The sequence below is a fragment of the Sus scrofa genome, chromosome 3, assembly GCF_054392235.1.
Source record: "Sus scrofa isolate SSC_HxYL_T2T_F1_AM1 chromosome 3, Sscrofa_HxYL_maternal_Yorkshire_Landrace_v2.0, whole genome shotgun sequence".
Taxonomy (NCBI): Eukaryota; Metazoa; Chordata; class Mammalia; order Artiodactyla; family Suidae; genus Sus; species Sus scrofa.
The window spans coordinates 100624060-100647781 of record NC_139385.1 but is presented as its reverse complement, the minus strand read 5'-3'; the positions used below and the strand labels follow the sequence as shown (position 1 = coordinate 100647781).

The 23722-nt window shown below is 34.5% G+C and overlaps 1 long non-coding RNA gene across 1 annotated transcript in view; it reads left to right on the top strand.

Annotated features, from left to right (window-relative positions):
- Positions 1-17479, top strand: part of LOC110260015 (uncharacterized) — a 645415-nt gene extending 627936 nt beyond the window's left edge. Inside the window, exon 8 of the long non-coding RNA XR_014841967.1 lies at positions 16118-17479. This is a non-coding gene — a long non-coding RNA (uncharacterized LOC110260015). The remainder of the gene's footprint in view (positions 1-16117) is intronic.
- The last annotated feature ends 6243 nt before the right edge of the window (positions 17480-23722 follow it).

The window sequence follows — 23722 nt, the reverse complement described above, 5'->3', positions numbered from 1 at the left end:
TCTGTATACTAACAATGAAATATTAGAAAAGGAATAAAAAAATACAATACTTTTTAAAATTTCACCCCAAAAAATCAAATACGTGGGAATACACCTGACCAAGGAGTTAAAAGACTTATATGCTGAGACCTATAAAACACTAAACAAGGAAATTAAAGAAGATGTAAAGAAATGGAAAGATATTCCATGTTCCCGGATTGGAAAAATTAATATTGTAAAAATGGCCATACTACCCAAAGCAGTCTACAGAATCAATGCAATCCCTATCAAATGACCCATGACATTTTCCACAGAACTAGAACAAACCATCCAAAAATTTATATGGAACCACAAAAGACCCAGAATTCCCAAAGCAATCCTGAGGAACAAAAACCAAGCAGGAGGCATAACTCTCGCAGACTTCAGGCACTATTACAAAGCCCCAATCATCAAGACAGTGTGGTACTGGTACCAAAACAGACAGACAGACCAATGGAACAGAATAGAGAACCCAGAAATAAACCCTGACATCTATGGTCAATTAATCTTTGACAAGGGAGGCAAGAACATAAAATGGGAAAAAGTTTATTTAGCAAGAATTGCCGGGAAACCTGGACAGCTGCATGCAAATCCATGAAACTAGAACACACCCTCACACCATGCATTCAAATAAACCCAAAATGGCTTAATGACTTAAATATATAAATGAGACACCATCAAACTCCTAGAAGAGAACATAGGCAAAACATTCTCTATCCTAGGGATTTTTTGAGAAAATTGCTGGCTAAAGATACTGTCTTGTAATCTCTATAGTTTATTTAAATTCTGCCTGAAAATTACAAAATTCTTTCCTTTATCTATCTTCCTGTATGATTATAAACAGCTAAAAGTAATCAGTTAGAACTTTCAACATTCGCTTCAAAATCTTCTTCAACAGTGCCAAAACTTATTAGATATATTTTCTATCTTCCATGTAGCCACGTGGACTATTTTTCTTCCAGTGCATAGCTGTTTCACTATACATACAGAATAGAAAAGTGAAATAATTATGTACATAATTTGTTGTCATAAATTGGTATGGGAAATGACAGAGTTTGTAGTTAATCTAAATGCTCACACTTCAAATAAAATAGATGTCAAGTAAAATTCCTTCTGTTCAAATTGATCATGTGATCTGGATAATTTTATATCAGTTATTCATTATTTGTTTACAAAAGGGTTTTGGATGCCAATTGAATAAAGCACTGTGTCATATTTCCTTTAAATCTATAGTGATATGATTATTTTATTCTTTAGTAATATAATTGGATTATTAACAATTTTTAATCCCAAGGAAAGTGTATGTATTATACCTCAATAATTTGGATACAGTATAGCATTGTTTTCAACATATAATTGTAAAATAATAATGATAGAAATAATAATCATATTAGTTGATATGAAATGAGTGCATACTATGCTCTAGACACTGTTCTTTGCACTTTGCACTAATTAGCACATTTCATCTTTAATACAACCTATTCTGTATTATTATTACTGTTATCTATTCACTCTTATTGCCCTTTTTTATGAATGAGAAAACTGAGGCACAGGGAAGTAATTTGTTCTAGGTAACACCGGTAAGAACTAGCAAGGCCAAGATTTCAAGGTAATGTAGCTATAAGTATAACTGTAACTACTTATAACTATAACTACCCTTATTAAATAAAAATTTTGTCCTGGTAAGCACTTTGCCAACATTTGTGGTGCAAGATATTGATTAAACACATTCTCTACTCCCTTCAGTCTATAATCGGAAGGAGGATACATATAGGACGGCAATTACAGTTCAGCATGATGCTTGAGGAAATACAGGCAGATGTCTTAGCTCAGGCTGCTAAAACAAAATACCATAGTGTAGGTGGCTTAAACAATAGTTTTGGAACCTAGCAAATCGAGGTCTAGAACTAAGGTCTAGAAGATTTGGCTCCTGTTGAGAACCAGCTTCCTGACTTGTAGACTGCTGCCTTCTCCCTGTGTGCTTACATGACCATGTGTCCTACCCTCATCACCTCATCTCATCTAATTACTTACCAAACATTCCATCTTCAAATACCATAACACTGAACGTTTGGTCTTCAACATATAAATTTTGAGGGAATATAAACATTCAGTCCATAATAGCACAGGATTAGAGGACTGCAGAAAAAGTGTGCCAAATTCTGCTGGAAGAATAATCTAGAGTTTGAGGTTCAAAGAAACTTTGTATGGAAAAAATTATGTTTAAATTGAGTCTTGAAGAATGGCTAAACGTTTGCAAGGCCAACAATTGTAATGAGAACATTTCGGTAAAAAATATATTAAATCAAATATTAATCATGCTACTTAAAGAGAAAAATATAAATAACCCAAAATACCAATTAGTATGCGTATATTAAAAAATTCTTTAGATAGCCATATTAAGTTTATGGCTCTAAATCTGACATACATACATATATTAAATAATGTATTAAATAATACATATATGTATTAAAAAATACTTTTGTTTAATAAGTTTAAAAAACATAGGATATAAATTTTTATATTCATTGATTATAGAAATTTAAAAATCTATGAGAACAGATTGAAAGGATTATAAAGTATAGAAAAAAGGGACTTAAGTTTTTAATTTATAATATGTTATAATCATATTTATAAGGTAAAGTATATACACAATAAAAATGTTGGTGGATATGAAGGAACGTTGATATACTCACCTCTTAAATGCACTATCTCTCATTTATTTCACTAGCACAAACCTTAAAATATTAATGGTATTAAAATATATTACAAAACACACATTTCACATGTGGATTGAAAGAAAAAGTTGTAATAGAAAGTTATAAATAGATTCCATATAAAAATGAGATATATGATGTAGAGTATCACAAAACAATGTGAAGATAACATGTAGATTTTTGTATTACAGTTAAGAATTTTTAAAGTTAAAAATGTAAGAATTGCATGTAATGCAAGTATTCAGTAAAATCAAGAATATATTTTAAACTTTTGCTAGGAATTCAATGTAGAATTTATTTTTCTAGTATTTTAGAAATACATCCTTTTCTTAGATTTTTCCTATCACATTTTTACTGTTTTCTTCTTCATGCTTTATTAAATTTACAATCACTGTAAGGGATTCCAGCATTATGGGATATAATTTCTCTGGTCTAGAGACATGACCTTAGATAAACTGTTTTAATTGCTTTTTTTCTAACCTGAACTTCATTTTCTTCATAATAATGTGTGTTCTACAGTTAACAACATTTTTATTTAGTTAAAAATTTTAATGTGTTACCAATAGCGTTTGAGTCAAAATGAAACTATTTATTTGGTCTTGTCATTGCTTATAAGTTTTGAGTTTTATTTTTTTTCATTGTTTAAATCTTTTTTAAAAAATCTCAAATTCATCAATTTGTATAAGAAGTAATTATTAAAAAGACCTTCTTTCTTTTCAGTTTCTACTTCCTGCAAAGACTATGACATTTAATATACAATTTTTAAACATTAAAGAACATTAAAGTTCAGTTATTGAATGATTTTCAATTACTGACTAAAAGTTGAATCTGTGCTATCACCATGACTCTATAAAATAATATATGGGTATAGACAAGATCTTGAAGAAAATATCCTGATTATGAATGTTCTTATCCCAGAACTGGCAAAAAATACTTGGCAATTAATTGGCAATACCAAGTAACAAGGGGGAATAAGTGCGCAAAATCTATAGTTGGGTTGAAATGTTTCTCTTAGAGCTTATTAATAAGTTGCTCAGCAGATTCTGTAACCCCAGTCACCAACCAGCCAGTCATTGCCTAGTTTCTCCAAAAATACTAGAAAGCAGGAAAGGAATTGATAGAGTTGTTGGATATATGATCTTCTTGACTAAGAGGATTCCCATATTCTGAGTAGAGGTGCCTGCAAAATGAGAATGCATGCTATCTACACCTAGCAGACAGGTCACTGAGGGAAGATTGATAGCCCCATCTTGGAGTTGTTCTTGGCACAGCCAAAGGAGTAGAGTGATAAACAGTGATAATGTCATTGGAAGAACTTGACAGATGTTCCCAGAAATTTTGAGTCATGTATGAAGACAGAGTTTGGAATATCTTACTCACCTGGAAATTTCTAAAGATGAGAGGCTTAAGAGAGTAGACCCCTACCTAGAGCCTAGAACGGACTATATTATAGTAGACAGAGAAAAGAATTACCTATTTCCCTTGGGAGTCAGAACAAAGAAACTTAGTGATTCCCATGGTTCCATGTAAAGGAGCCCAGAGTTTGGGGAGACAAAAATGATATGGAAGCCAGTGTTGGAGGGTCAGCATATAATACCTCCCTTTTACAATGGAATATTACTCAGCCATAAAAGGAAAGAAATTTGTAGCAGCATGGATGGACCTAGAGATTATCATTTTAAGTGAAGTAAGACAGAATGACAATTATATCACTTAGATGTGGAATCTTAAAAAAAAGGATATAAATGAACTTATTTACAAAACAAAAATAGACTCATAGACATAGAAAACAAACTTATGGTTACTAAAGGAGATAGTGGGGGTGAAGGTGGGAGAAATAAATTAGGATTTAGGGATTAACATATATACATTATTGTATATAAAACAGATAAACTATAAGGATCTACTGTATAGCACAGGGAACTATATTCTATGCCTTATACTAACCTATAGTGGAAAAGAATCTGAGAAAGAGTATACATGTATGTGTGTGAGTGTGTGTGTGAGCCTGTGTTCATGTGTGTAGAACTGAATCACTTTACTGTACACTTGAAACTAATACAACACTGTAGGTTAACTATACTGCAAAAAAAAAAGAAAAAAACACTTTGAAAATCACCTCAAAAAAAAAAAAAAAAAAATGCCTCCCTTTAGTCCGTACCATGCATCAAGGCTGGGATATGGCTGTCAGATAATGATTGAATTTCCTAACGCTATAGGTGGCCAGGTAACTAAATCAAGTCAATAAAATGTAAGCCAAAGAGATCTGCAATTCTACTTCACTGGTTTAAGAAGAATTTTCTGAGACTAGCCCTGGGTTTTTTTCCCCCTCCCTAATGGCAGCATGGAAGTGACCATGAACACATGACCCTTAATCATGTGTTGATGACACATCAACCTATTGTGTAAATGCCTGTGCAGAGCTGACTTGTAACACCCACATGAGACCATTGTGCAAGAGGGGTATGAACTTAAGCTTTGTTCGAACTATTAAATTGTGAGGTTTTGTTTTGTTTTGTTTTTCTTTTTTTAGCACTTTTCAGCACATATCCTCTTTAATCCAGCCAGTGTAAATTTTAGGCCAATAACCTGGTAGGATAATTGGACTACCAACAGGCCACAAATAAGACATAACTAGCTGCTCAAATAGATACATATTTTTCTGCTTCTAACAAAGTCTACTTATGAAAACAAATAACTGAGATATACATATTCTTTTGAATAGTAAAATATTCCTTGACTCCAATTGACAAAATTATTTTACACTCTCTGAAACCCTTAACATACTCTAAGTGCTGACTTAGTTTGCTTCACAAGGTTATGGAGAATTCCAGGAGCAGAGCAGGGAGAAGAATTAAAATCTCCAGGGAGTATACCAATCATTAAACTGAGATTTTGTGTTTGCAGAACCAAGACATAGCTACAGGGGAATACCACCAAGGAACATTAAAGAAACATCAGGCTGACTAATAATAAGAATTTCCATCCAAATTTATCTACCAAATCAAGTGAATCTGCAATATATATATAAACCTGCATGCAGTAGTCTCTCTCCAGGGAAATCTAGCATATTCCCACCAGACAGGTTTTCTGCATAGCAGAGGTTTTACAGGAAGGGTGACAGCTTGTCTGTCTTTGCCTGCTGGGATCAGATCAGAATGTCAGCTATGCTACCAGTCAAGGCTCCTCTCCAGACTAACCGAGGTGACAGTTTGCCAAAAGGAAGCATTCTCTCAGCCATACCATCCAAGGACAGGACAGTAATGGTAAGCTAAGAAAATACAAATGAGATAGGAGATTTCTCAATGCATATATAGGAAACTTTTAAAATGCAAAGTTCCAAAGAAGCACATAATGGTAAGGGTCTTTAGTCATAAGATATCTTGAGTAGAAGTACTCATTTCTTTAAGAATAATTTATTAGTACTTACAGATGGTGAGCCAGAAATTGAGCTGTAACTAACTTCCTGAAGCTTTGAGGGTTCAAAATTGTTTCATAGCTTCAGCCAGGAATCTTTTTTTTGTCTAATATGTTAATAATAATAGTAGTAGTAAGTATTATGATGTTTGGGAATTAATTGTTATTGAAATGAAGATGGATGGCTCACTTGGTTCTTTACATTATTCACATCCACAGAACGGTTCCTCTCTCTGAGTATCCAGATTATAACACATTTTAAGACCCGAGGAATAAGTTCTCCTCAGGTCTTCCCACATCCATGTTTCGCTGCCTCTCTTGGGGCGGGTAGTGATGTTTTCCTGCTCCAGTGGATAAATCTGCTTAATCATGGGTTTCAGTTTACGGGTCCAAGGACTCTGACACTGTGCCACACCCTCCCACTGGATCATTATCAACATGGAAAGAATTTCCATCCACCCCTCTTAAATTTTGTTTCCCAACTTGTTCAGAGCTCTGGAAGACTATAGGTGTGCCATTTATTTGATCTCCTAAGAGAGCTGAATTCATCTATTTAAAAAAAAAGTAATAATAATAAGGACCATTTAAAAACTAACACAAAAGCATATAAGTTAGTCCTTACAGCCCAGAGCTTTATAATTAATCCCACTCTCCTATATGGAAGAGTTGATAAATTATTTCTATAAAGAGCCAAAAAGTGTACTTTAGTACATTTTAGAATTCTGGGCTATAGAGTCTTGGTCACAACTACTTACCTCTTTAGTGAGAAAACAGCCATAGGCAATACTTAAATATGGATGTTGCTATGTTGCAATAAAACTTACTTTACATAAATAGGTGGCCTCCAGATTTGGCCTGTGGCCAAATTCAGATTCTTACATAAAACTGTTACTCCATCCTTAAATTTCTAGTTTTCCTTTTTTCTTTTTAATGAAGTAGCTGAGTGAGATATGATCTGTGGGGTCTAAGAAATTATATTTCATAACATGCAAGGTGCTTTCACTTCAAGAAAAGTGAAATAACCTATTTAAGGCTATAAAGCTCTCCTTAAATAGTTCTGGGTCTAGATGAGAAGCCCAAAACCATGAGCTAATTTGCTGTCTGCTCTGTTTATAGGGAAATATTGGGACATAGAGGGTTGACATTTCCAGGACAGTGTTAATAACTCTAAGAATCTCTCTTGCTGGCACTTACTCTGAGAATATTGTATTTGATAATACTGGTGACATGGGCAAGTCCTTCACTTCCCTAGATAAAGCTATCTTGTTTCTTGACCAGAGAAGTCTTCCATTCTAAACCCTTTTTGTATCTTCTGTACAATATACCTTTAGCTCACCCTGGTTTGAAATTGAGGCTGGGCAGAGGCCCGGAGCTATCAAAGTGCAATTGCACTGAACAGAGTTAAATAGGCAAGGAAGATTATTCAAGTCTATTGTAGTAGAGGAGAGATATTGGACTCAACTCCACTAGAATTTAAGGCAGAAGGGTTTTTAAGTGCTGGGGTGAGCTAGTAGGAAAGTACTGAAAGACATTAGTGGGGAGTTGCTCAATGGGATGGGTTGAGCACATTGAGTTATTTCTAAACTGACATATGTTTTTCTCTATGATTAAGCTCTCTGCTGGCTAACTGATGCCCATTGAGGTTAGATTCCTACTTCCTGCAGACACTAGGAAATAATGGCTCTAATATTCTTTTTTTAAAACCATTTTTAAATTGAAGTATACTTTATTTACAATGTTGTGTTAGCTTCAGGTGTATAACAAAGTAATTCAATTTTTCAAACTCTTCCATTATAAGTTATTACAAGATATTGAGCGTAGTTCCCTGTGATATACAGTAGGCCCTTTTTGTTTATTATATACATAGAAGTGTATATATGTTAATCCCCAAATTCTTATTTATCCTTCCCCCCCATCTCGCTATTCCATCTGGTAACCATAAGTTTGCTTCTATGTCTGTGAGTCTATTTCTGTTTTATAAATGAGTTCATCTGTATCATTTTTTTTAGAATCTACGTATAAGTGATATCAGATACTTGTCATTGACTTACTTAATATGATAATCTCTAGATCCATCTATGTTTCTACAAAGGGCATTATTTCATTCTTTTTGTGGCTGAATAATATTTCCTTGTGTATATATACCACGTCTTCTTTATCCATTCATCTGTTAATGCACATTTATGTGGCTTCTATGTCTTAGCTACTGTAAATGATGCTGCTATGAACATTGGGGTGCATGTATCTTTTAGAATTAGAGATTTCTCTGGATATATGCTCAGGAGTTGAATTACAGGAAAGCTCTATCTTTCCTGATGTTTATACTTCAAAGGGACAGCTACCAGGTTCTTGGGAAAGACATTCCAAGCCTGGGCAATTTAAACAAAAGGGGGCAGGAAATAATTTGCAGTTACTTTTTTTTTAAGTAGATGAGATAAGAAAAAAGGAGGTAAGGGCTTAGAGTTAGGAAGAACCCTTTCTAAACTTTAATTTAAGTAAAGTTTAAGCTAAAGGGAATCTTAATATGTCTTGGCCAGAGTCTCTAACAACTGTATATTTAAATTTCCATTACCTCAGAGGATGTTATTAAAGAGTTTTACTATACATGTAACTGCCATGGGACATTTTATATTTGTTTTTTATATAAACAAACAAATTGCTCAACAAATAGATTTCACATTTATTTCTGACACTAATGCAGTAAGTGGTATTATCATGTTCATTTTCCAAAGAAAGAAAGTGAGGAAGATCTGGGAACACCCTGAGGCTACTGAGCTAATAAATGGAAGAATCAAAATTGTAACCCAGATCTAATTACATGTATTATCTCCTCACTACGCTAGGCTGTTTCTCAAAGAAAAGAAAAGAAAAATAAGAAATTCCTGTTGTGGCTCAGCAGGTTAAGAATCTGACTAGTATCCATGGGGATGCAGGTTTGATTCCTGGCCTCTCTCAATGAGTTAAGAATCCAGCATTGCCACAAGCTGTGGCATAGGTCACAGATGTGGCTTGGATCCTGTGTTGCTGTGGCTGTGGCATAGGCTGGTATCTGCAGCTTTGATTCGACCCCTAAACCCCTAACCCGGGAACTTCCACATGCTGCAGGCGTGGCCCTAAAAAAAAAAAATAATAATAATATCTTTGGGTTCTTCTAGAAAGCAAAGAAAAATAATACAGTACTGTAAAATCAATATTTTCCAACTTCTGAGGAAAATTTAGAGCTGTTAGAAAGATCATAGATTGGTTTTAGAGCTAAGTTTCTCAAACCATGGTACTATTGACATTTGGGGTCAGATATTTCTTAGTCGTGGGGAGCTGTCCTGTCCTGTGCACTGCAGGATGTTTAACAGGATCCCTGACCTTTCCCAACAAGATGCCTATAGCACTCCCAGGTTGTGACAAACAAAAAATATCACTGACATTATCAAACATCCCCTGGGGGCAAAATATCCCCTGTTGAGAACACTGGTTTAGGGGACTGTTCTTGTACAGTATTTTTTAGCAGTGGAATTCTTTGAAAAAGGAAATATTTTATAGAACACTAATTTTTAAAAATTGGATAAAATGAGGGAGATTCCCTATGAGATAGAGATCTACTCACTTGATTTTTCTCCTTCCTTCCCTTCACCAATCTCCTGAGATGCTTATATCAATCCTAGGGTTCCAACATGACTATATAGAAATGACTGCTCAGACAGAACTTATATCTCTCCTTTGAGATATTGCCAAACATCGACCACGAAAATTCTATGTACCTTTCATCTCATTAAACATAGATGTGCCAGTTGTAGCTTTGGCAAGGTAGATAAGCAGAGCTATTATCAGGGTTTTTGTTTTTGTTTTAAAACCTCTTTTAGTCTAGAAAAATGACTCCAACTGTTCAGGAAAATGGCTGTTAAATCCACTTGGGTGAATCAAGTAATTCATTTGCCACAAAACTATCTCCAACAGTGATGTTCCCAGCATGCAGTGGATCTGGCTCAGATTTCATCAAGAGCAAGATGGATCCTTGGCTCAGCTGATCCCAGTCTTAGTCTGTAGGTTATAAGCATTCTAGATGGAACATATCTTTTCTTTGTGGTTATTGTTCTATAATGGCTATTACTTTTGTTATAGCCATTTTATCACTCTGTTTTATAGGTGGGAAAAATTTCTAGTGTAGGTTAATTCCTGTGGAGAGAATGTTTTCCATTTCACCAAATCTTCAGGCATATTGGTATAAATTAATTTCATGCTAACTGGCAGGATCAAAAGTATTTGGCATTTGGCTAATTTTGTCCAAAGTTTATTCAAATTACTAGACTCACGTTGAATGTTCCTGTTGTAAATAGATTATTTAAAGGTAACTTGTACAGACCAAAGAATATTTTACATTGTGTACACACCAGAGTAAGTGTTATGAGTACACAAATCAGAGGGTATATGCTGCACAAAATAAAATGCAGTTTATATCACAAATTTGCAAGTTAATGAAAAGTGTATGTTGACCTCCCTTCCCCACCAAAAGAAAAACAGCAGACAGTGAAACTACCAGGGTACTTGAAGCCCCATCATTAGGGATTAAAAACTCTTTTCCTAGAAGGAACAATACCTTTAGTCACTAACAATTCAGAATGAATCAGTACATTAGGTTTGTTTTTGTTTTTCACTTATCAAATACTTGACATCATGGGACTAAGTTTAAAAAACAGGTTGTTTTTTTTTGGCAATAAAGGCACATTTTGTAAGTCCCTATAGAAGTCCTAAACACTAGGACTTGAGTAAAATTTTAAATTCTAGAAACTCATCTTCTAAATTCAGAAAAATTAAAGACTTTCTTCTATTTTTCATTATCTATCTAAAACTAATGCCAGTTTTTAAAACAAACATGCCCAAATTTGAGTCACTTAGAGAAGATTTAACTATTATACTGCTGTCATTGTTGCTCTTGTTAACCCGGAAAAGAGGGAGTGAAAGAAAGATTATGGTGTTCACCTGAATTTAGGACTACAAAGCACAAAATATAAACTAGCTTTTGATAAATTTGATATTATTTTTCTGTAGCTACTTCTACTTTTTTCTGCCAGTTTGTTGTTGAATTATTTTTTCTATTCGTTTAAAACCCAGATTTCAAACTGTCAGTGAAACCTTTCCTACTTATAACTCAGTAGAGTCAACAACTTTATTGTTATTTTATTTATAACAATAAAGCAGACTTTTGGTGAGATCAATTTAGGCACACAGTCAAGTGAAAATTTCTATTTTACCTATTAACCTTTGCATTGTTCACCTGTTAAAGAACAATTTAGAGTGTAATCATGATTGTCATACAGCTATAAAATCAACACATGTCAGTTTATTTAACTCATGAATTAAGGAGTGAACCAATGTAATGTCATGAAGGTTCAAAGAAGAATTCAAAGTACTGCAATATATTAGCTGATAAGGAATGCTAAAATGAACTGAAAATAGATGGAAAACTGATGTATTATATTGTAGGGGAATAATTATAATTTCACTGAAAAATTTATTTGTATTTCTATCAACAAGAATGATTTGCATTCATATCAGTTATTTGCCACTTACAAAGTTGTAAAATAGCTCACAGATAATGAAAGGCATAGAGATTTGCAGAATCAGATAACCTGGAAGAGTTCTCCAAGACAACATTGAATTTTCCATAGGAAAAAACTAGTAATATTTTAATTCCTTTCAAATTCTTTCACAGTTTTTCCTATGCAAGCTTCTTTTTTTCATTTTCCTAGACTAGCATGATGATAAGTGAAATGAATATTCTCCTTCTGTATATTTTATGAAGGAAGTAGTTGGGTTAAGTAATTAAATGCCTTTCAGGCAACTGATATGAAAGAGTTAGGATAAAGTGAGAAAGAAAGACTATTTTTTCATCTGGAACCACTAAAATAATTTATGATTTTGTCAATGACTGTTTCTCATTTCTTACCTACCTACAAGGCAGACACGTATTTTCATATTTTTAAATGCTGGTTGGGAGTTCTGTCATGGCTCAGCAGTTAATGAACCCCACTAGCACCCAAGAGGACATGGGTTCGAGCCCTTAGCCTCACTCAGTGGGTTAAGGATCTGGAGTTGCCGTGAGCTGTGGTGTAGATCACAGACTTGGCTCAGATCCTGCATTGCTGTGGCTATGGTATAGGCTGGTGGCTACATCTCCAATTGGACCCCTAGCCTGGGAACCTCCATATGCAGCCCTAAAAATACAAAATGACAATAAATAAATAAATAAAATGCTTGTTGACAACCACTGACCTAAGTGTATAGCTAAGTTTAAGAACCACTGGTCTGTCATTTGTGGTATTCAAGTTCCTCTCTTTATCACATAGCTTTGAATCTAGAGTTGATCATATGATCCCCTCCTGGTCAATGAGATATAAATTCTTTTAAGAGATTGATTCTGGGAAAGCTTTTACTTTTCTCTTTAAGGGTACCAGACAAGATTGACTTTGTTTCTTAGTCTCTTTCTTCTGCTTTAACTGCAAATTTATGATTGAAGCTGTTGTAGCCATCATGCTACTGTGATGAGACAAACATAGGGATTAAAACTGACAATCTATGCATAGAAAAGTAGAAAAACAGAAAGAGTCAGGGGCCCTAGGAGCACTATGCAGTAGATAAATCAATATCAGAAACAACTGACAACCTTCAGAATTCTTCTTTTAGTAAACATCTCTCTAAGTCACACTTACTCTGTTTAAGCCAGTGTTACCTGCAGCTGAGAGCATTTCTAGGTGATATATGCTGTTTCCCACAATACCTAGCTTTCTGTCATCCTTGCCTGATAATATCAAAATCTATAACCTGTAATTGCCACTGGTTATAGCAGTTTGGTCTCTTACAAATTGGTCTCTTTCCTCTCTCTTTCTCTCTCTCTCTCTCTCTCTCTCTATATATATATATATATATATCATGTACTGAGAAAGAGATAGTATTGATAAATTATACTATAGATATTGTCATGATTTTTTTAACTTATTTAACATTTTCCTTATATTTCTCTACATTCCAAAATATAACTCTTAGTAATTCTTAGTATTCCATTATATGGATGAATTTTAATTACATTAGACAATATCCTATGGGAACTTTTTTTTAATCATTATTGGTGTGAAGATCAATTTTACATTTAATCTTCACAAACATCTATAATTATTTTTCTTAGAATAAAACTTTAGAAGTATGGTTACTAAAAGAAAGGATAGGCATGATTTCGAATCTATTGATATTGTTTATCAAATTTAGTTCCAAAAAGTTAAGAATAGTTGTATAAGAGATTTTTATATTCTCTTTATCCTTACCACCAATGGTAAGTAATAGAATTTTCTCATCATTTTTTAGCTGAATTATCATTCTATTACTACTTAAAAAAAAATCCCTATTTATTGAAATTCATTAAAATGCATTAATTTGGATATAATCTATATAATATATATATTTAATATTTAAAGTGTCTGTAGTCCTAAGGATGTGTCCAAATTCTAATCCCTGTAGATGAGGGATAACATATTACAGCCTAAATTTTCTTTTCAGAAATATAAGGGCATGCTCATTTTCTACTTCCATCCACTACAAATTTTCAGAAGCTTGCCTGTCTTAGGGATCAAACTTCTATACTCTTTCCACAAGCTAAGTAGTTTTCTTTTAATTTTGGGGTTATCTTTTATATTATTGATGGAAGTGCCCTCTTAAAGTGAATCCTCATGCATATTTAGCATGGCTGGCATTGTAATGTAAATTGGCTCTTCATTGACTCCCTAGGACTCATTTTAGGGCATTCCTTTAAGTAACTCTTTATTAGCATAACAATAGGTCATTTGTATTGGTATTGTTCTCTGTAAATAAAGGTGTCTTCGTTTTTCCTGACTGGATTTGATACCAAAGGTAGGAGGTTTTGCTTATTGGTTTCGTTTTTGGTTTTTCTCAAGTAGAAATAGTCATTGAAATTTTCTGAGTAATGGATTTGAGTAAATCAACAATATATATTAAAAGCATGGAAAATAGATTTTCTGAGGCAATGATGACATAGTATGCTGGTAGGAGTGAAAATTTAAGGAAGAGTGGGCAGAAAATATTTGAAGGCTGCAAACCTCAAGACAAAGGATAATCGGTTGGAGAAACTACCTTGGCTGCCAATCATAAATGGTATTTTCATTGTCACAATAGTTTATATCAAAAGTTTCCATTATTCAAACTGTTGTTAAAAATGGGCATAATTGGAACTTTGTCTAACAGTACGTTTCTAATTTTGGGTCAGATAACTTTATGACAGTTCTTTAATCATGTGTTTTAGGTCCAAAGCAGATTATTACTACTTTTTATTCATTATTTTGGAAAGCATGAAAAACTAAAATATTAATTCCAAGAATTTGAAGTTTTTAAATCCTGGAACTAGCCATAATTCAAATTTGATGCTTCTATAGTTTGAAGACTCTGTAACTTGATTTTTTAACCTAAAATGGATTCATTTTAAATACTGCTGCTAACTAAAAATTGGCACAGGCCCTCTGCCTCTGCAAGGGTTAAGTCACTAGCCTCTGTATTTGCTGACCTTTAACACACCCTGAAAGGAGTTCAGGGTGAAGATCAGACATTTCATGCAAATGCAAATTTTTCCCTCTGTGCTCTGTGAAAAAACTGGCAGAACAGCCTTTGGATAAACATTTTCAGAGGAGCCCAAATTCTTGCTTCTTCTCATATGTAGAAAAGCTCAGAAATCATGTAATGGAGACATCTGTTCCCAGTGACAAGCAGCAAGCATCTGCCAAAGTGTGTGCTTGACTATCCCCTTCACTAAAATCACATACATACTGACCTTCCCCCTTCCTCTTCAGAGAAGTTCCTCAGAAATATCTGAGACCCTTTCTCCCAGGCTATAGTCCTCATTTTTGCCCAAATAAAACTGAAGTCACAGCTCTCACATTGCACTTTTTTTTTTAGCTGACAGGGCCTAATGGGAAACATGAGAAACTGTCAAGGAGAGGCAGAAAAGGCTTTATGAGAAAGTAAATATTTTAGCTGGGACCTGAGTGAATAGGATTTTTCAGGCAAAAAAAAAAAAAAAAAAAAAGAGAGAGAGAGAGAGAGAGAAATAGTAGTCCAGATAGAGGAAATAGCATGCCCAAATTTATATTGTGGAAAAGAATTTTTTTAGATAACATTAAATATTTCACTCATGAAATAATGTAGAGATAGGCTGTGGGGAAGATGGGGAAGAAGATGTGGCTGGGCAGCATATACCTATGAAAGCAAGGGAAGTCTAGAGTTCTACACTACACAGGCAGAAGTAGTGAATGGAAAATGTAGGCATACGTGTTAGAAGGTCAAGCAAGAAGCAGCACCAGCTGTGTGAAGACTGTAAGGTGAACTTGGTTCTGAAACACAGCTCTGGGCCATTAAATGCTTTGTAGATGTTTACTATTGAGGTAGAAACCAAATCCAGGTTTTTAAAAAGCAGTTTCATACGCTAAAAAGCGTATGTCCACTTAGAAAGAAATGATATAAGTATGGAAATTCACCAAATTCACTGAGCTTTTATTGAATGCCAGGTATGATACTATGCAAAATTTTTATGATGAAGTGTTTGTCCACAAGAAGCTTATAATCTAGCCAGGAAGAAAATCATACACTTCAATTATTATAAGAGCCATGCTTATAACTCAGTAGGGAAAGGAAGTGGACAAGGTGAGGGCATGAAATGTTTGCATGGAATTTCCACAGCAAATGAAATTGAGATTATTGTCCTATTTCAAAACATAAAATATGCTTTAAAAGGCTACTAAATTTCCTATAAGTTACTAAGTGGCAGAGCCAAAATGAACTAAACTCAACTGGATACTAAAACCTGCCTTTATCCTCTAATGTGGGCTACCTTAAGTCAACTGGAATGTAAATATTTGCAATAAAAATAAGAAATCTAATTTTCCTTATGTTTCTTCTTGTTTAATTTGAAGAATGCTGTGAGGACATCTCTGGATGGAAAGGAACTCCAGGGCGGAGAATTTATGTAAAGAAAGGCTAATTCACTGCCTGCTCAAACCCGCAACAGGTGGCATTTCTCTTGGTCAGTATACTATGTTGCTGGATCTTCAGAACTGACTCAAGAAAATGGATTCATTCTTAGCACACTCAGGAATCTAAAAACCAAAATGCCAAGTTTTACAGTTATGGCAGACCATTAATCAGATAAGACATTCAGTTCTGTTGTAGATATAGTCTTTTCTCTCTCTCTCTCTCTCTCTCTCTCTCTCTCTCTCTCTCTCTCTCACACACACACACACACACACACACACACACAATTACAGGGAAATCTAAGTTTCTTGTTGACAAGACCTAGGAGAGGGAGGAATTAAATGGCTAATAATATCATGATCAATTGCATTCATCCATTAGAGAATTATTGAACACCTTGATATAAACTATTATATTTAAACACTGTGCTAGATCTTAACAGCACAGAGCCAAAAGATCAAAAGTCAAAGTCACTGTCCTCAGAAGCTCTCAGTCTGCTAGCAGAGATGGCCAAGAAATAGATGGTAATAAAACAACTGATAAAATCTTGTGGAGAGGCAGGCATTCACTCAATTATGGATACGTGTGAAGAAACCATTATTCAAGATGGGGGTCAGATGCGGGAGTTACAGAGGACGCCTAATGTAGGCAACACCTGAGTTACATCACTAGTGATGAGCAGAAGTTTCCTGAAGGAAGGAGATGATAAAAGGAGAAGGAGGGGTTGACCAGAAGCCTAAGCAACAGTTCAGGCACGGACCAGAGACAGAGGATGGCTTGGAATTTGCAAACTGTAAGTAGTTAAATTTGCAAAGCACAGTCTAAGTCTAGTCCTGGGTGCAGTGAGATGAGGCTGGGACACGTTGCAAAGAACTCATTGCACTCATCTTCATGTGGTGGGGTATTTGTGGAAGAAAAGCAGAATTGAGTCTGCTTTAAAGGATACTTTTTGCCAGTTTTTGCCTTGGGTTCTTGTCATGGTATGTTATACAAACATTGGTCATTAAAGTCTTATATTTCTTTAAATCTTTTTTCCTTGCAATGTTTCTATTTCAACTAAGTTTTTTTATTTGCTGATACAAAGTTAATAGCCTTTTTATTCACTGCAGTTATAATCCTTTTTATGTATAATGTTGATATTTGTGATAAGAATCTTTAATATTTTTGGTTGTCACTAAATTTTTTTTTTAAGATTTTCCTATTTTTTTCTACTGTACAGTATGTGGTTTAAAATTTCTATGTCTATATGTGTTTCAAAATGTATTCCTCTTTGTTAAACTGAATATAAATTTTTGCCTTAAAAAGCAGTTGTGGAACTCTGTTGACTGTGTTTCACTTTAAAACTTCGATTATGTGTGTGGTAGACCTCTTTCCTCCATTCTCCATGTTTCATTCATATTTTTCATCTTTTTTTTTTTATGCTGACTTTGGGATAATTTCTTTAGATCAGTTTTCTAACACTTTTTCTTCCATCTCATGTAAAATATTCATTGAGTTTTAATTTCAGTTATGATTTGTATTTCTAGGTATACTTTGTTTCCTTTTCAAAACTGTTGTGGCAATCTTCATGTTCATTCTTACTTTTAGGCACCTATTTTATTTCTTAGAGTGTATTAAGCATTAATTTTTAGTTTTGTGATAAATCTAACATGTCTTTAAAGTTTTGATTATAATGGCTGTAGTTTCTGCTGGTTCTGCTTATGCCACATGAGTTTTGTGATTGTGGACTATATGTATATTCCTAGAAAATTTATGAGTTGAGAAATTTTGATATCTGTGTTAAAAGTAGATACTCCTCAATGTATTTTCTACCGCTTTAGACAAGCACCTCAGAGTATTGCCTTCCTGGGATCAGCTTAAACTAAACTCTGGAATTGAAAGTTTTTTCAGCCTATAATCATGAGGACCAGCTGTGATCATTCATTTTTAGGGGAGGTTTCCTTTTTCCCAACTGAGTGCAAAGATTTGAGACTTGTGTTTTCCCACTTAAGGCTTATTTCTGGTCATAATTGCACTGATGAGTGTTCTAGGGTACCAGTTAACTGTGAGGGTCTTCTGGAAGACACTCCACTTGAGTAGATTCCTAAACTATGTCTCTATCCACTTCTACCTCTCCACCTCCATGGAACATAAAAGCTAAAAGTCAATAGGAGTTGGCAAAAACTCTAAAGCAAAAACCTGTTTCAGTGCTCTGTTTACCACTCTGGGTTCTGTTTTCACTGAATTCTTGGTCTCAGAGGAATCTTTATTTTTCTAGACCAATACGTGCACTTAAAAATCTACTTTAAAATACCGTATCCAAGACATTTTAAGTTTTCAGTGGGAACATTGTCAGGGTGCCTAGCTCAACATACTGTCATTTGTGGAACCCTGTGCCTTTTAAATTAGGGTAGCTGATGGAATTTTTTTCCATGTGGTAGAGTTAGCATTGTCAGAGTTCCCATTTTCTTAAATGTATTAACGTATGATTAAAATGTTATTCATCAGGAGTTCCTGTCATGGTACAGGGGAAATGAATCCGACTAGGAACCATGAGGTTGCAGGTTCGATCCCTGGCCTTGCTCAGTGGGTTAAGGATCTGGCATTGCCATGAGCTGTGGTTTAGGTGGCAGACAGGGCTCTGATCCTGCGTGGCTGTGGCTGTGGCCAGCTCAGCTGTAGCTCTGATTTGACAACTAGCCGGGGAACCTCCATGTGCTGCACTGGGCCCTAAAAAAAGCAAAAAAAAAAAAAAAAAAAGAAAAAAGCAAAAAAGTTACTCATCGGAAAGAATGTAACAGCTACTTGCTTCTTTCCTGTAGTTGATGAATATTGCAATATCAAACTGAGGCTAGAAATAAGCAAGAGAAAGCAGCACTATGACGAAAGAAGTTGGCTTATATTGAAAATAGGGAAGAAATAAACTCTGGCATGGAGCTGTTGCTCACTGAGTACTCATATTGCCGAAGTATCCAATTCAGCTGAATTATTAACCTTCATGTATTCTAGTGTTACTTTTCTGCTCAGTAAAGAAGTTCTTGGTGATCAACTACAAGAAATAATCCAAAAAAAAAAAAAAAAAAAAAAAAAAAAAGCTAAAAGAGTCCTTTTCCAGGAAATTGTCATCCATGTAGACATTACATGCATAGTATAATTTAGGAATGAGGGAGCAGCAGGCAGAAAGGTGGAGACTTTTTATTGTATGGATGAACCAATATGCCACAATTTCCTATTGGAAAATTAAAGTCATTCAGTTTGGCCATTTGACCCTGTGGGATTCCACAGAAACAATTCAGAGCACAATGATGCCATTATTGTTGACATTGTAGAGGTCCTGCAGAACTAACAGGAAAAAAAAATACATATATATGTGGCAGGGAGGAGAAAGAAACCCTTTTAGAATTACAAATTAAATATGCATGAAATATTCCCCACCCTAGCTTTACTGCTTCCTCAAATCTGGCTCAGGGGATATTTGGAAAATACAGATTTGACAAGTGAAACATAAATAACCTATTTAGTTTCTTGGTAGCTGAATATATATTTGTTGTTAACCTAGGGAGATGGCAAAAGAGAAAATCAGCTATTTAAGTACTCTGTGGGTAGCCTGTTCAAGAAAATGACGAAACAAAATAAATGGTCGTTTTCATATTGCTCCCTAGTGCAGTTAGAAAGGAATGGTGTTATTTCTTGAGTCTGACGTAGACACTGGATTTTTAGATTGCTATATTGTGTATGTGTATTTAATGGTATTATGGATTTTCTGCAATGTTCTCAGGAAAATTAACAAAAGAAAATAACTTTCAGATGCATAAAATCTAAGTTTCAAATAAGTGACCTGGGGAGGAGAGAGAGACAATATATTTGGGGAATTAAAATCGTAATCACCATAGAATTTTTTTTTTAACAGTATTGCATGAAACTTTTAAATATACTCTTTTTTTTTCTTCTTGAAACAGCAAATATATGGATCAGTTATATAGTTAGTAGCTAATAAAACGAAGAGCCATTAAATTACAATTCCCTATATAGCAGAATATATTTGCAGACAGCAGTCATAGAAAGTAGTAGTAGAATAGTCACCTTTATAAGGTGAATTCGTCTCTAAGAATATTCAGTTGAGCAGATGGCATTGTAGAAGCTTATTCTTTCCTTGGTTGGAGGATTTTGAAGTCAGTTTTCACCAAGATACTGAAGAATTCAATAATTACAGAAGATATTAAGCTCAAATAAAGCATTGGATCTATTACTTTCAGAAGAAAAACTTGTTACCTGGTTTCTGTGATTTGCTCACATAAAAAATTAATAAAATCTAGTTAATCAGTGCATAATTTTTATGGTTCACACAGACTACACCTTGAAGACAAATTGTGAGAGTTGGAAGAAAGGACCAAACAGAGTCTAGAAACCTGGTTTTTAGTTGTAGCGCTCCAAAAAACTAGCTGTGCAATCTTCTAATCATCCAAACTTTTCTGACCTTAGCTTCTTGACCTATGAACTGAGGAGACTGCATCAAAGGCCTATTCTAATCTAAATTTTATAAAGATTAAGAAGTTTATTATTAGTCAGGATGATTCCATTACAAAAGACAAAAACACGATTAAATATTACTTTTATTGTAAAGGGAATAAATTTACAGGTTAACTTGGTTGGAGGTTTGGAGGTAGACCAGTTGCAGGAGTGATGGGCTCCAAGGGCTTGATGAGGATCTCAACAGTCATCTTTTCTTGTCCTTCCCTTGCCTTGTAGGTGCTTTTTCATGCCAGTTGTTTACATGAAGTTACTATGAATTTCCTGGATTAGTTATGCTACATGTAACATGCCAGAGAAAGAGAACATCTCTTTTCTTAGTTCAAACAAGATCCTGGAACTGATGCTGGCTTGTCAGACCTGGGTCACATGTCCATCCCTGTTCTGTGGCTGAAGGAATAGACTGCTCTCACACTTCAGGCATGGATTATGTTTCTGTCCTTAAGATGAGTGAAGGGAATGCCTGTCCTCCTCTTCAAACCACATGAACAGGATTATGTGGCTCCCATAAAAGAAAACTGAGCTTCTGATCCTAAAATGGAAAAGGGGGGAAAAAAGTATACCAGGAAAACAAAACTAAGAGATGCTCAGCAGAGATCTTCCTTGTTTGATGGAAAGATGAGTAGTGATCATTTATATTTTCTTGACATTAAAAATACATCTTACTATATTTCTATAGCTTAAATTATTAAAAAAAAAGTATAGAAAGAAATAATTTAAAAAGCAGCATTTTACAACCTCCTAGTTGTATTAATATGTTCACAAGATAACCATCAGCATCAGCTAAAAGAAACTTAACCACCAAATGCCATGTGGAAATTTAACTGGGTCTTGTGTTTTTTTTAACCTCACTTTTGGAATAATATGAGAAATTTATATAAGAAACTTTAACATGGGCCATATATTAGTGATATTAACAACAGTTTGTTTTGATAATGGTATTATTGCGGTTATGTGGGAGCACGGCCATATTCTTAGGATATCCATTCTGAAGCATTTTGGGAGTAGATGGGTGGGACATGCAGTTTACTTTGAATGCTTCAGCAAAAATAAACACACTCACATATATGTGTGTGTATGCATGTATGTGTCTATATATGTCAACTGAAGAGGTACAAAGGGAACAAAAAAATTCCATCATTTCATCTTTCTAAACAACTTGGAATTGTGTAGAGTCTTCAGTATCCACAATAACTAATAAACTTTTGGGATGCCATTATGAATCACATCATTCCAGTCTTTATATCCTTGTCCACTTTACCATATTCTCTCATCCAGATAAAAATAAATGGTGCTCAGATGTTACTGTTTATGTTAAAGAGCCCCTGTTGTCAATTTTTATTTGTATCTTAGCCATGCCAGTTGTTATTAATAAGTAGCCAGATAGTTGAAGCTTCTGTTCCTCTCTTCTGGACCCAGTAAATGTTAGTAGATTCTTACCCTTACAGTCAGTGGAATTTGGAATGATCCTCTGCCACTCTAAAACACTAATAGTTATAATTTTGAACATTTAATATGGCAGTGTAATGTTTGATGATATGATGGCTAAAAACTCTCTATGATTTAGACAAAAATTTTTGTCCCAATCCCTACCCTAGTCAAAACACAACCATGTATCTTTTGCCTGAATCAGTACTATAGGCTCTGAACAGTTTGACTTTGTTCCTATGTAATGATAGTCTTCAAGGTAGCTGGAAGGACATTCCATTGGTCAGAGATAGGGATTTTTGCCTGAGGTTGACAAAATCATCAGAGTAGATCAATGCCTGGCATATTAGTAGTGCTAAATTATTACTGAATGAATGAATGAATGAATGCCATTTATCTCCCTAAAACGTTTTAAAGGCTTACCTCTGCAGTTTAAAAAAATATGCAAATCTCTTACCTTGTTTCACATGGCCTTCCATGGGCTCTTACTTGCCTGCCTTTTTCCTTTTTTATCTCCAGTAATATGTAGTATACTCTCCCTCCTTACTCATGTTAGCCTTCTTTCCTGACCATACTAAGTTTACTCCTGCCATCCATTTTTTGTGCTTTTTTTTGGTTTGTTTGTTATTTCCTCTGCCTGGAATCTTCTGCCTCCTAATCTTCCTTTGGTTGGCTCTGTCTTTTCACACACATTCAAGTAAAGTGTCACTTCTTTAGACTGTCCGGATTAATATCCAGTTTTACCTAATCCCTCTAGCCGTCGCTGTTGTTGATTACATCACCTCCTTTTGTTGTCTTCACACCCCTAAGCATTATCTAAACTTACCTTTTCCATTTGTGATTTTGTTTTCTCTTGTCCACCACTAGAAAGAACACAGTCTCCACACGTCTAAGGATTTTATCAGATAAATACTTAACATAGAATTTCTAGTTCTTAGGGCGGTTCCTGGTAGGTAGTAGGTACAAAATTAATGCATTTAATTTGAATGAGGAAATCAGGAAATTGAGGCTTATAGAGGTGAATTTTGAACACAAATATTTGTGGAGTTCATGTTTTTATGTGTATGATATAACAGGCATATTTTCTATATGACTTAACTCATATTCCTGCCAAAGTCAAAATTGGGCATAATCTTCCCTGGGTATTTTCTGATTCTCTTCATTGGGTATACTCTACCATCTGTTATAGATTCAAGTGGAGCAATTACAGAGAAAAAATATTTTTAGCTTTGTTCCACGAGCTAATAGTTTTAAAGACTCTTCTCTGATCTTTCAGGCTGACCTATCTATACCTTCTTTTGTTTTCTCTTGGAAACAATGAGAAACTAGAACCAGGAATTAGGAAAGTTTGTTCTAGAGCTTTATCTGTAATGGATAACTTTTAGCAAACCTCTAAGGGACTAAGCAGGTCCCACAAAAATTCTGTCAGGTTACGTATCTTTGAATCTTTTTTTCTTTCTGTTGATTTAGATACATGAAATTATACCCATGCACTTTTAAATAAAAAGCAGTATAATTGTTCTTCTCACATAGGGTACATTCATGTGATAAATTATATAATTTTAGCAGTCTTCAAATTTGTAACATTTAAGTACTTTCACTTACATGAT